This window comes from Gopherus evgoodei, chromosome 10 (genome assembly GCF_007399415.2).
Source record: "Gopherus evgoodei ecotype Sinaloan lineage chromosome 10, rGopEvg1_v1.p, whole genome shotgun sequence".
NCBI classification, from domain to species: domain Eukaryota; kingdom Metazoa; phylum Chordata; order Testudines; family Testudinidae; genus Gopherus; species Gopherus evgoodei.
In genome coordinates this window covers 70,363,905-70,377,618 of record NC_044331.1, presented here as the reverse complement: position 1 = coordinate 70,377,618, position 13,714 = coordinate 70,363,905, and positions in this window count along the sequence as shown.

The following is a 13,714-nucleotide window of genomic DNA, read 5'->3' as shown; positions in this document are numbered from 1 at the left end:
CGGAGGCAGGGCAGCCCGGAGCCGGGGACTGAAGATGGCGAGAGCTCAACGGCCACCGAGCGACGTGGCCCGGGGACGTGGCCAGACAGCCGGCGCGCCCGATGCACCCTGGGAAACCGGAGCGGGAGGCCCCGCCCCCACCGCAGAGGACACGCCCCCTTCTCATCCTTCCCCCGCCTCGGGGCTGAGCGGGCTCGCGCGGCCCTGAGTCCCCAGGCCCGTTTGGCACGGGGGGGAGGGGTGTCCCGTGAGCAGCAGACCGGCCCCCCCCCCCCGACAAGTCACTCAGAGCGGCGGCTGGGTTAAAGAGCCGGGAGCACGAGGTCACCCGCTCCCCCAATACAGCCCTCACACTTGTGTCCTCTCCCTGCCGCCTCCCACCCCCTCATCTGCACTCCGGGCATGACTAGCTCTGCCAAACGGTAGCTCGGGGCTGTGCTTCAGCGCCCCGGCCGGCAGGCGAAGGGAGGCAAGAGGTTTGCAGAAGATTATCCCTTCCTGTCCCCATCCCCAGGGGTGCCAGACAGGACCTACTGGTCTTGGGCCAGGGACTGTGTCTTCCACAGTGTTTCGGAAAGTGCCCGCCCCTCTTGAGGCACTCCAGCGCTCATCTCTCTTAGGCCTCAGCTACGGCCTTGGCTACACTGGAAAGTTGCAGCGCTGGTGGTGGCTTTACAGCGCTGCAGCTCACCGTCCACACTTGCAAGGCACATCCAGCGCTGTATCTCCCTGGCTACAGCGCTGGCTGTACCCCACCTCTGCCTGGGGAATAACGACTGCAGCGCTGGTGATGCAGCGCTGTTCCGTCAGTGTGGCCACCAAAAGCGCTGCCATTGGTCTCCAAAGGTATTCGGAGGTATCCCAGAATGCCTGCTCAGCCGCTCTGCTCATCAGTTTGAACTCTACTGCCCTGGCCTCAGGTAACCAGCCCTTTAAATGCCCCAGGGGAATTTTAAAAATCCCCTTCCTGTTTGCTCAGCCAGGTGTGGAGTGCAATCAGTGAATCTTTCCAAGTGACCATGCCTCCACGTGCCAAACAAGCCCCAGCATGGAGCAATGGCGAGTTGCTGGACCTCATCAGTTTCTGGAGGGAGGAAGCTGTGCAATCCCAGCTGCGCTCCAGCTGTAGGAATTACGATACCTATGGGCAGATATCAAGGGCCATGCTGGAGAGGGGCCATGACTGGGACACAGGGCAGTGCAGGGTTAAAGTGAAGGAGCTATGGAGTGCCTATTGCAAAGCCCATGAGGGAAACCGCCGCTCTGGTGCTGCCCCCACAACCTGCCATTTTTACAAAGAGCTGGATGTGATACTTGAGGGTGACTCCACCGCCAATCTGAAGACCACGATGGACACTTCAGAGCAGGTGGGGAGGTGGAGGAGGAGGAAACCAAGAGTGAGGGTACTGGGGTGGGGGGAGACACCCTGGAGTCCCAGGACACATGCAGCCAGGAGCCCTTCTCAAGCCAGGAGGAAGGTAGCCAGTCGCAGCAGCTGGTACTTGGTGAAGGACAAGCAAAGCAGCGGGTTCCCGGTAAGCGTCTTTTATTTTCAGGATGGAAATGTTTCGGGAGAGGAGGGAGGGTTAGGGCTGCATGCATGCATGCCTAGATGTGGAATAGCCCATTGATGTGGTCTATCACGTCGCGGTAATCGGCCTCAGTAATCTCTTCAAAAGTTTCAGCCAGAGTGTGGGCAATGCGCTTGCGCAAGTTTATACGGAGAGCCACTGTGGTCCTTGTCCCAGTCAGGCTAACGCGTCCGCGCCACTGTGCCGCGAGGCGTGGGGGGACCATTGCTGCACACAGGCAAGCTGCATAGGGGCCAGGGCAGAATCCGCATTGCTATAGAAGACCCTCCCGCTCTTCCCAGGTGACCCGCAGCAGCGAGATATCTTCCAGGATGCACTCGTTTTGGTACGGGAAAATTATGCTAAAGTGAAGACTGTAAACTCCTTCACTGTGTGGGAATAACTGTCTGAGATATAAACAATGCTGCCTTTGTTAACTGTTGCCTTTTTTGCCTTTCCACAAGCGACCTTGAGTTCTCAGCTGCCCATGTTATCAACAGCTCAAAGACTCCCAAACCTCTGGAAGAAGCCACAAAAAAGCAAAGACGACCTGCTGCAAACAGTTATGGATCACTCTGCCAGAGAGAATAAAAAACTGCAGCACTGGAGGGAAAGGGAAAGCAGGATCCGCCAGGGAAACGCAGCAGCCAAGAAGAAAAGCACAAAGCAGCTGATAAGCATCTTGGCGCGCCAAGCGGACTCTGTCCAGGTGCTCATAGCCATGCAGGCAGAGCACTACCGCGCCAGCCCCTCCCTCCCATCCCAAAGCTCTTTCACTTGTGCCCCAATGTCAGCTCCAAACCCCCTTCCCCAGCATCCAGGTTCTTACCACCACCAGCTGCCTCCAACACCTGTACGTTCACCAACCAGCCCTGAGAACTACGACCCTTACCCTCTGCACTCAACCCCTATCACCATGCAGTATAGGCATCCTGAAGTGCAGCAGTCATTGCACAGCACTCTAGACAGGACATATTCAAACCTGTGACTGTACAGTTCCCCACCACACACCCCTGCCCTTTTAGGTTCCCAAAATGTTGTGTGTCTGTCAATAAAGTCATTTTCTTTTCAATAAATGAATTCTTGGCTTTGAACACAGTCTTTATTATTGCAGAAAGTCAAAGATGCCTTAGCCCAGGAAAGAAACAGGCACTGCAAATCAGCTTAGGAAAAACAGATTCCTACTAACATTGTAACCACTGCACTTCACTCCCATGCAAGGCACCAAACATTACTATTGGTTTTCAACCTCAAATCCCTCCCTCAAGGCATCCCTAATCCTTGAAGCCCTGTGTTGGGCCTCTCTAGTAGCCCTGCTCTCTGGCTGTGCAAATTCAGACTCCAGGCGTTGAACCTCGGAGGTCCATGCCTGACTGAATGTTTCACCCTTCCCTTCACAAATATTATGGAGGGTACAGCACATGGATATAACCGCAGGGATGCTGCTTTCCCCCAAGTCTAGATTCCCATACAGAGATCACCAGCGCCCTTTTAAATGGCCAAAAGCACACTCCACAGTCATTCGGCACCGGCTCAGCCTATAGTTGAACCGTTCCTTGCTCCTGTCAAGCTTCCCTGTATACGGTTTCATGAGCCAAGGCATTAATGGGTAAGCGGGGTCTCCAAGGATCACAACGGGCATTTCAACATCCCCTACTGCAATCTTCCGGTCTGGGAAAAAAGTCCCTGCCTGCAGCTTCCGGAACAGGCCAGTGTTCCGAAAGATGCGTGCATCATGCACCTTTCCAGGCCAGCCTGTGTTAATCAATGAAACGCCCACGGTGATCCACAAGTGCCTGGGGAACCATAGGGAAATACCCCTTCTGATTAATGTACTCGGATGCTAGGTGGGGTGGTGCCAGAATAGGAATATGCGTCCCATCTATCGCCCTTCCACAGTTAGGGAAACCCATTTGTGCAAAGCCATCCACAATGTCCTGCACATTCCCTAGACTCACGGTTCTTCTTAGCAGGATGCAATTAATGGCCCTGCAAACTTGCATCAAAACGATTCCAACGGTCGACTTTCCCACTCCAAACTGGTTCCCAACCGATCGGTAGCTGTCTGGAGTTGCCAGCTTCCAGATTTCAATAGCCACCCGCTTCTCCACCGTCAGGGCAGCTCTCAATCTCGTGTCCTTGCACCGCAGGGTGGGGGCGAGCTCAGCACACAGTCCCATGAAAGTGGCTTTTCTCATCCGAAAGTTCTGCAGCCACTACTCGTCATCCCAGACTTCCATGACGATGTGATCCCACCACTCAGTGCTTGTTTCCCGAGCCCAAAAGCGGCGTTCCAAGGTGCTGAGCATTTCCGTGAATGCCAGAAGCAATGTCGTGTCGTACGCATCAGGCGACTCGCTATCATTGTCGGACTCCTCATCACTTTGGAGCTTAAGGAATAGCTCAACTGCCAAACGTGATGTGCTGGCGAGACTCGTCAGCATACTCCTCAGCAGTTCGGGCTCCATTTCCCACAGAAATCGCGCTGCACAGAAACCGTTGGGAGCGTCACAATGGCGCCAAACATGGATGGAAAAAACAGGGACTGCTGGGATGTGAAGCGATGCATCACGGGGCGTTGGGACAGGAAGCAGCATGACCCGCACCCTTCCGTCCCCTTCCCACAACCCACGGCGCCAAAATGGGACCAGGTGCTCTGTGGGATAGCTGCCCATAATGCACCACTCCCAACACCTCTGCAAATGCTGCTAATGTGGCCACACTGCAGCGCTGATAGCTGTCAGTGTGGCCACACTCCAGTGCTTTCCCTACACAGCTGTACGAAGACAGCTGTAACTCCCAGCGCTGCACACCTGCAAGTGTAGCCAAGCCCTCAGTGTATGGGTCACATCACTGGGCTAGCTGACTTGCTCGGATCAGGTTTCCTTTGACTTGGGGCCTGGCTAGCTTCATGCTGATTTTTGGAATCTGGAGTCTTGCAAGTCAACTTCATTGCAAGTGCAGCATTTGTCATCGTCACTGGCATTCCCTGCAGCAGGCTACGGGTATTGCCCTTGAATAAGGCTGTTATATTGTTTGTAGACAAGCTATGTTTGATTGCTTGATCTCTTAGCCTCTTACATTGGGAACTCAGTGTCAGAGAAGACGTTCCAAACCAGAGAGGTCACAACTAATCTTGACCCAATGGTTAGGGCACTAGCCTAGGACATGGGAGATTGTTCAGTTCCCTGCTCCGCCACAGACTTCTGTGTGACCTTGGGCCAGTCACAGACTAATAGAATATCAGGGCTGGAAGAGACCATCAGGAGGTCATCTAGTCCAACCCCCTGCTCAAAGCAGGACCAATCCCCAACTAAAACATCCCAGCCAGGGCTTAGTCAAGCCTGACCTTAAAAACCTCTAAGGAAGGAGATTCCACCACCTCCTTAGGTAACCCATTCCAGTGCTTCACCACCCTTCTAGTGAAAAAGCTTTTCCTAATATCCAACCTAAACCTCCCCCATTGCAACTTGAGACCATGACTCCTTGTTCTGTCATCTGGTACCACTGAGAACAATCTAGATCAGGGGTCGGCAACCTTTCAGAAGTGCTGTGCCGTCTTCATTTATTCACTCTAATTTAAGGTTTTGTGTGCCAGTAATACATTTTAACATTTTTAGAAGATCTCTTTCTATAATTCTATAATAAATAAACTATTGTATGTAAAGTAAATAAGGTTTTTTAAATGTTTAAGAAGCTTCATTTAAGATTAAATTAAAATGCAGAGCCCCCCGGACCGGTGGCCAGGCAGTGTGAATGCCGCTGAAAATCAGCTCATGTGCTGCCTCCAGCACCCATGCCAAAGGTTGCCTACCCCTGGACTAGATCCATCCTTTTTGGAACCCCCTTTTAGGTAGTTGAAAGCAGCTATCAAATCCCCCCTCATTCTTCTTTTGCAGACTAATCAATCCCTCAGCCTATCCTCATGTCATGTGCTCCAGCCCCCTAATAATTTTTGTTGTCCTCCACTGTACTCTTTCCAATTTTTCCACATCCTTCTTGTAGTGTGGGGCCCAAAACTGGACACAGTACCCAAGATGAGGCCTCACCAATGTCAATTTGCTGGCAGTGCCCCTACTTATACAGCCGAAAATGCCATTAGCCTTCTTGGCAACAAGGGCACACTGTCAACTCATATCGAGCTTCTCATCCACTCTAACCTCTAGGTCCTTTTCTGCAGAACTGCTGCCTAGCCACTCAGTCCCTAGTCTGTAGCAGTGAATGGGATTCTTCTGTCTTAAGTGCAGGACTCTGCACTTGTCCTAGCTGAACCTCATCAGATTTCTTTTGGCCCAGTCCTCTAATTTGTCTAGGTCCCTCTGTATGCTGTCCCTACCCTCCAGCGTATCTTCCACTCCTCCCAGTTTAGTGTAATCTGCAAACTTGCTGAGGGTGCAGTCCACGCCATCCTCCAGATCATTAATGAAGATATTGAATAAAACCGGCCCCGGGACTGACACTTGGGGCACTCCGCTTGATACCGGCTGCCAACTAGACATGGAGCCATTGATCACTACCCGTTGAGCCCGGTGATCTAGCAAGCTTTCTGTCCCCCTTATAGTCCATTCATCCAGCCCATACTTCTTTAACTTGTTGGTCACTTGTGCCTCTCTGGGCACATCTACACTGTTCCCACCCCAGAAAAAAACATTTTCTTAACTCAGTTAGCTACCCACATCAGCGAACTTAGGTTAAAATAGCAACCTCAGGCTCCCCATACATTGAACTCAAGCTGCTAACCTGAGGTAAAAGTCAAGTTGCTGTGTCATCACTGCTATTTTAACCTGAGTTAGCTGATGTGTGTTAACTATCTGGAGTGAGGAACATATCTTCTTTTGCAGTGTGGACATTCCCAATAAGTGTCTTAGTTCCCAATTTGTAAAATGGAGATAATAGCACTTCCCTGCCTCATCTTTTATTGTTGTGACAATAAAAAACATTAAAGTTTGTGAAGCACTTTGAGACCTACTGATGATAAGTGTTAAGATTTAGGTATTACGTGTACTTGAAGCAATATCAGGCCTCTCTCATACAGGCTAGACATTCAGCAAGACAATAGAGGTGGACAAATAATTCACGGCAGATAACAATTATTTTTGCTTTTTGTTTACAAACTGTCCAGGAGCAGACTGACTCTTGCACTTATTAATCACAATTATTTTGCATAATTTTTGTGAATATTTCTAGGGCTGTAGTTCATTCACTAACAGCCTATGAGTACTCAAAATTCAAGCTGTGACGGGTAACATGTTATGTGATGTGAATACTTGCTATTCCAACCCTAAATCTTACTTCCTCAGAATGTTATAGACTAAACTTAAACAGAAGGGAGGCAGGGAGGCAGAGCAGTAGGATCAGAAATCGAGGAATAAAAGGCCCCCCAAAATTATTTGCCAGGTTTCAGAGGAAAACACATGGTGGATAATCTTGCCCTTGTAGAAACTGGTGAATAATCATCTAGGGCAGTGGTTATCAACCAGGGGTCTGGGGCCCCCAGGGGAGGCTGCAAGCAGGTTTCAGAGGGTCTGCCAAGCACGACTGATGTTAGACTTGCTAGGACACAAGGCAGAAAGCCAAAGCCCCACCACATAGGACTGCATCCCAGGGCCCCAAACCCTGCCACCCAGGGTCGAAGCTGAAACTTGAGCGACTTAGCTTCACAGAGACCCCCGTGGGGTGGGGCCCTGGGCAGTTGCCCTGCTTGCTACCTCCTAATGCCAGCCCTGGCTTTTGTATGCAGAAAACCAGTTATGGCACAGCTGGTCCCTGGAGGTTTTTATAGTATGTTGGGGGCACAGGGGCTCAGAAAGTAAAAGCTTGAGAACTGCTGATATAGGGTTTAATGAAATCATAACTGGAGGTGGAAAAGACCTTTTAGGGCATCTTACATCATCCCCTGCCAATGCAGGATCGTTCCCTGCACTAATAACACTTTCATCTTCAAAGTGCTTTACAAACTTTTAATTAAGCTTCAGCAAACTAATCCAACAATATTGGATACCACAGTCATGGGTGCTTTATAGATATGCTTAGATTGAAGTAGGCTTCCTAGTGCTTTGTCCTTATTGTGTCTAGTCTCTCACATTTTTGGCAAAGACCAAGCCAGTCATGCTGGGTGATGTAATTACCAGACAGTTGGACAACATCTGTAGGTAGGAATCTCTTTTTAAAAAAGCTCTATTTGGACAAATGGGATGAGGGCAGCTTTCCTCACTTTCTAGGAAACCTGTTCAGATGTCCATATTCTGACTTCTAATGCAGTGATGAGCTCCCAAAATCCTAATAACTGGTTCTCTACTTCGGCAGCGGGGGGGTATCTTCACTCGCTCCGGGCTTTCGGCAGATTTTCGGTGGTGGGTCCTTCACCCGGATCAAGTGAAGGACCCCCACTGCCAAAGTGCCACCAAAGATCCAGTAGGGAACCACACGGTGAGTACAAGCCCCATGTGCCTGTCTCCCCCATCCCCATCCAGCCCCAACTAACATCCTGCCCCGCTCAGAAACCGCAAACCATCAAACCCCCCCGCTCCTTGTCCCCTGACCACCCCGTCCCGAGACTCCCCCACCCTAACTGCCCCCAGGACCCCACCCCCTACCCAACTCACCCCGCTCCCTGTCCCTGACTGCCCCGACCCCATCCACCAACACCCTGACAGACCCACTGAACTCCCACGCCTACCCAACTACACGTTCCCCATCCCCGACTGCCCCCCCCAGAACCTCCACCCCCTTATCCAACCCTTCCTCCTAGCCCTGGCCCAGCCCCCTTACCATGCTGCTCAGGGCAGTGTGTACGGACGCCTCACGGCCCGCTGGAGCTCGCAGTCCCACCTCACTATGCCGCTCAAAGCAGCGGGAGCTGCAGAACTGGCCAGAGCGCTGGCACTGGCGGCAACGCACGCTGGGGCTCTGTGAGAGGGAGAAGCGGGGGCGGGGCCGGGGGAGCCTCCCAGCTGGGAGCTCAGGCGGGCTGGACAGGATGGTCCTGTGGGCCAGATGAGACCCGCAGACTGGAGTTTGCCAACCCGCTGGCCTCTTTAAACAACTGGTTCTACACCGGCTTCTACATTTAACAACCGGTTCTTGTGAACCAGTGCAAACTGGCTCCAGCTCACCCCTGGATGTATGGTGTACTTGATAGGTATTTACATAGTGACTTCTGTTTTCTTCTTGAAGATAAAGTTGGAGTTTGATTCTATTTTAATGGGGCAAGGAAGAGAAAACTGAGAAACCTTATATATGCCTTTCAAATAGACCAGTGATATTGTCACCTGCATCATTTCATGTTGCAAACTGTCACCCAGTGTTTTTGAAGAAATGAAATCCTAAACCTGAAGAAAGGTCCTGCCTAGGCTCTTATGATATTCATCACCATGGTACGTGCCCAGTATCCAGATCAAAGATGTATCTACTCCAAAGGAGTACTTTCACTCTTTCCAGCTCTTGCTGCGAAAAGGCAGTCAGGCAGAGGACAACTGTTCCTTCAGGCAAAGTAATCCAGGGGCACTTTCATATGAGTAAGTCATCTAAAGACTACCGAGAAATAGGAAGTAGGTTCTCCCAACTAGTTTTTTTTTTTTTTTTAAGTCTTAAACTCAAGGAAGCTTTTCAATAAACATATTTTGCACTCTAATACACCCACTTTGAGAAAATAATATAACTGCTTTATTATTGTAGAAAGCAGGTGTCTGTTACAAAAGGGTTGCCATGCTTGAGAAAAGTCAGAAAAAATTCCTCCCAAGCAAAATATTTTTATTTTGTCACTTGAAAAATAGTGAAATGATTCTAACTGCAACTTTTTTTCCTTTTCAATGTTTATCCTCTTTAAAGGGTTTACTTAGCACCTGAGTGTAAGCAGAATTATGATTTCATGTCAAATTATAATTCAGTTTATTATCGCTTATTAAAAGAAGCACCCACGCTGTGGATTTTTACATATTTTCAAAGATGCATTATAAAGAAAGACAAATAAGACTGCCATCATGCTCTAAATACCAAACTCGTAAGTCCAGCATTACAGCCCTTGACAAATTCCTTGATATCCTTAGCCCCTCTCTTCCTGTAAAGTGCCTCAGGAAAGATAGGCTTAGTAATGTTTGGAAAGCTATTGGATATGGGCTCTGATGAACCAACCATCTTAAATAGATGGTCAAATATGTTTTAGGCACCATCAAATATATTTGTATAGATAGCAGCAAGTAGGACCACATTTGAGGGCACAAGTCAGGTGTTGGTTACTCAAATTTAATATTTCAAGAACTATATTGAAATTCGAATGAAAATGGAACTACATCAATCATGCTAAGTGATAGCAACCATTCCACAGAAAAACAATGTAAGTTAGATCATTGGTGTCTGTAGTGGCACCATACACCTGTTTTACACTGATGTAAAAGAGTCAGGTCCAGTAAGTACAATTTTCTTTCTTTCTTAGAAGAATACTTAGTTAAGCAACCAGATTTTGTTGATCCCTGGAGAAGTTGCTTGATCCAGGATTAACTGTATGGTACCTGGCATTTTAGGCATGGATAATTATCTGTTCAAATGCTTCTAAAGCTATGACTAAAATAAAAGTACTTAAATAAACAACTGGAAATGATAATAAATGTATCAAGGGCACAGAACTGACATCCTTCCTCTAACTGTCAAATATTCTCAGTTCATGCAATAGTATGGAGAGCTTGTTTCTAACCCACTTTCTTTTAACATCTGAAAAAGTGCATTTTTTACCCACGAAAGCCCAAATAAATCTGTTAGTTTTTAAAGTGCCACCGGACTCCTCATTGTTTTTACAGGAGAGTTTTTCTGGGTTTTTGTTTGTTTATTTTGTTTCAGGGGTATTAGGTTTTATCAGGTAAAACCTAAAATGAGAAGCTCTATTTAGTTCTTTTGTTCTACACCTTCTCCTCTGGCAATAAAAAAATAAAAATTAAAAATTAAAAACTCCAAAGAGACTTCAGAATATAAGTGAGACACTGTTAAGGGTCTTAAGGTTAATTAATACCCACTAAAATCTTGAAGGTAAATGTGGCACGCCACCATTGCTAGCCAACTAAGAAATCTGACAATCACAGCTTCTACATTTAGTACATTACTGCACAATCATTCTGATTGTAAGCCCTACACAACAGGACTGAATCACGAGAAGAAGAAAATCCTCATTAACCGGGATTACAAAAGCAGACTGAAGCTGAAGTACAGCTGATGGTCAAAAAAAAAGGGGTCAAACACACAGACAGATGTATATTGCCTGTTTGCTAAAGTAAGGAAACAGTTTTGTTCTGACAACTGCAATGATTTATCTGCTTCCTGGTACAATTAAAGGACCAGGTGTTAACTTTGATAAAGCCTTATAATGGTGCAAGCCAGCTGTTGTCCCTGATTTCCAGTAAGGCAGCTGGGGTCAAGTGAGGTACTTGAGATAAGACCCTTGATTTAACTATGTAGGGGCTGAGTAGAGATACTAAAGTCATTCATGACAGACAGCACACTTGGCATAATAAAATAGAGCTATGAGCACTTGGAGGGTCCAAGTTCTTGCTTACCTTGTTCTTGGGAAAGTTTGCTGGCTATCTCTATACTGTATTTCAGTGGAGGCTGTATATACTGATCCACAAGAGAGCCTCTTTTTCTGAAGAAAGCTTAAAGACGTTCTTGGACCTGAGTGGGTTTGGTTAGAAGCTCAACGTGTGTTGGGAGTTTCCTATTTTGGCAATCACTTAGAGCATTTTCCTAACTTGTACAGGTTCTAACTTATATTAACCTGTACTAATTTGACAGTGTTCCTTAATGTAGGGGGCACAGCTCATCAAATGGGCTTTTTAGAGCCACTGTCTCCAGACGTAGATTAAGGGAAGAGTTGTCAGTAACACAAAGCTCTCCCATGCTTGTAGAAGACTTAACTCACAAAGTGGAGAAACAGCAACTAAACTTACTACTTTGGTTTACTGAAAGCCTGATTTTCCCATCCTTACACTCCTTGTGAATTTGTAGCCCAGGGGTACTGGTTCATTTAAGGGAGGAACAAATGTCAGGATTTCAGACTTGTTAAAAGTATGATTAATATAAAGTGAAACTTAAAATTAATTTGAATAAAATGAAATGACCTGTCTGGGAACAATCCTTACATTTTAGTAGGCTAACATCATTCATAGCCAAACAAATCCTTTATCCCCACAACATTTCATAACTGACAAAGGAGACATTTCTTATGATGTTATCTGCAGACTCTAAATAAATACCTATCTGGATGGATGACTTCTTAAGTTTTAAAATGCCTTCATTGATATTTTAAGAGCATTCTGCAGTATTGGTGCTGGGCTAATTACTACTTGTAACAGGGCCCAGCTGGCTAGCATGATGCCTGGAGTAGTCCAGGAACTGCTCACTGACAAGAGTCCCAGTGCATGTACCTGTTATACCTGATGAAACATTCACATTGGAATTTGATTTTTTTCACAAAATCAACACACCTTTCAGTCTCTTGTAGCCCTTGCTCCCTTGGAGCGATCCCACTCATTTCCATCAAAATTTCTCCTTCTGGGCTCCATTGCTCGCTACTTTTTTTTTCTTTTTGTGTCCAGCATTAATGCCACATTGAGGCCTTAACTTGGATTTGGATTCAGGATATTTAGAAGTAAGGGTAGCATGGTATGGTATTTAGAAGCAAGAGTGGCATGGTATGGCATTTCTGCACTGCTACTGGTGGGGCACTGCCTTTAGAGCTGGATGTTCAGCCAACAGCCACCGCTCTCTGGCCGCCCAGCTCTGAAGTCACTGCAGAAGTGAAGGTGGCAATACCGTGACCCCCCTAAAATAACCTTGTGATCCCCCTGCAACTCCCTTTTGAGTCAGGCCCCCCATTTAGAGAGAACTCTGGTCTTCCCCATGAAACCTGTATAGTATAGGGTAAAAGCCCACAAAAGACCAGATTTAATGTGAGGAGACCAGATTTCACTGTCTGTGACATGTTTTTCATGGCCGTGAATTTGGTAAGACCCTATAATGGAGCAAGGAAATTGAAATTGGGTCTCATGTTCCAGGCTAGCATCTCAACCACTGGACCACTCCTCCTCTCTCCACCCTTCAAACTGTATTTACCATGAAACCAGAGTTTAAGAAGCCTTGACATTAAGCCTGTTTTAATAAATCATACACCTCTCAATCAGCAATGGGTTTAACTTCTTTCATGCAAAATATTAAAATGGTGGTTAAGCTGAAAAGGGACTAACTGTTAACATCCTGGATTTAACTATTTTACTTATATGGGCGAGTCCTCTTTTACAAGAATACGCAACAGTGGAAAGAAGAAGCGACTCACCTTGTGCAGTAACGATGGTTCTTTGAGATGTGTACCCCTGTGGGTGCTCCACTTTTGGTGTCGGTGCATCCCTGCACCAGAGACTGGAGATTTTAGGTAGCAGTGCTGTCGGGGCATGCATGCGCAGCAGCTGTCTCACAGTGTCATTGGTGCCTCTTGTAATGCATGTATGACCCGATCTCCTCAGTTCCTTCTCTATTGTCCTTGGCTGCAGACAAATTATGACTTCTCCAATTATGGCAAACCACAGGAACTCTTAGAGGAGCTTCCTGAAGACAAACATCCCCAGCTTAAGGCCATCATGACTGGGGGACAAATAATCGCCCGCACAGCTCTACAGGCCTCAGTCAATGTGGCAGATGCAGCCGTACGAACAACGGCCATAGCGTCTCTTAAAATCGGGTGAGCCCGGCACTGTGTTTGAGGATTCTTCCCACAACTGGGAAGGGAAGTGCGAAGAAAAATGTAGAAATTGGTTAAAACTGTATTTCCTAATCTAAGAAAACTAAGACTGAAGGGAAAGAAACAAAAAACTTTTTTTTTTAAATAACTGCCTAAGTAAAGTCTAATTAAACTATCTAAGAGCTAATAAGCTTAAACTATTTTCTTTTCTAGAGATTTTCAAAGAGGCAGCACTGCCGCTGAGCTCCTTCTGCAGCTGAGGACAGTAAAGAAGGGACTGAGGGGGTCGAGTCATGTGTGCACTACAAGAGGCACCAATGACACCGCGAGACAGCTGCTGCGTATGCATGCCCCGACTGAGCACTGTTACCTAAAATCTCAGATCTCTGGTACAGGGACCCACAGACACCGAAGTGGAGCA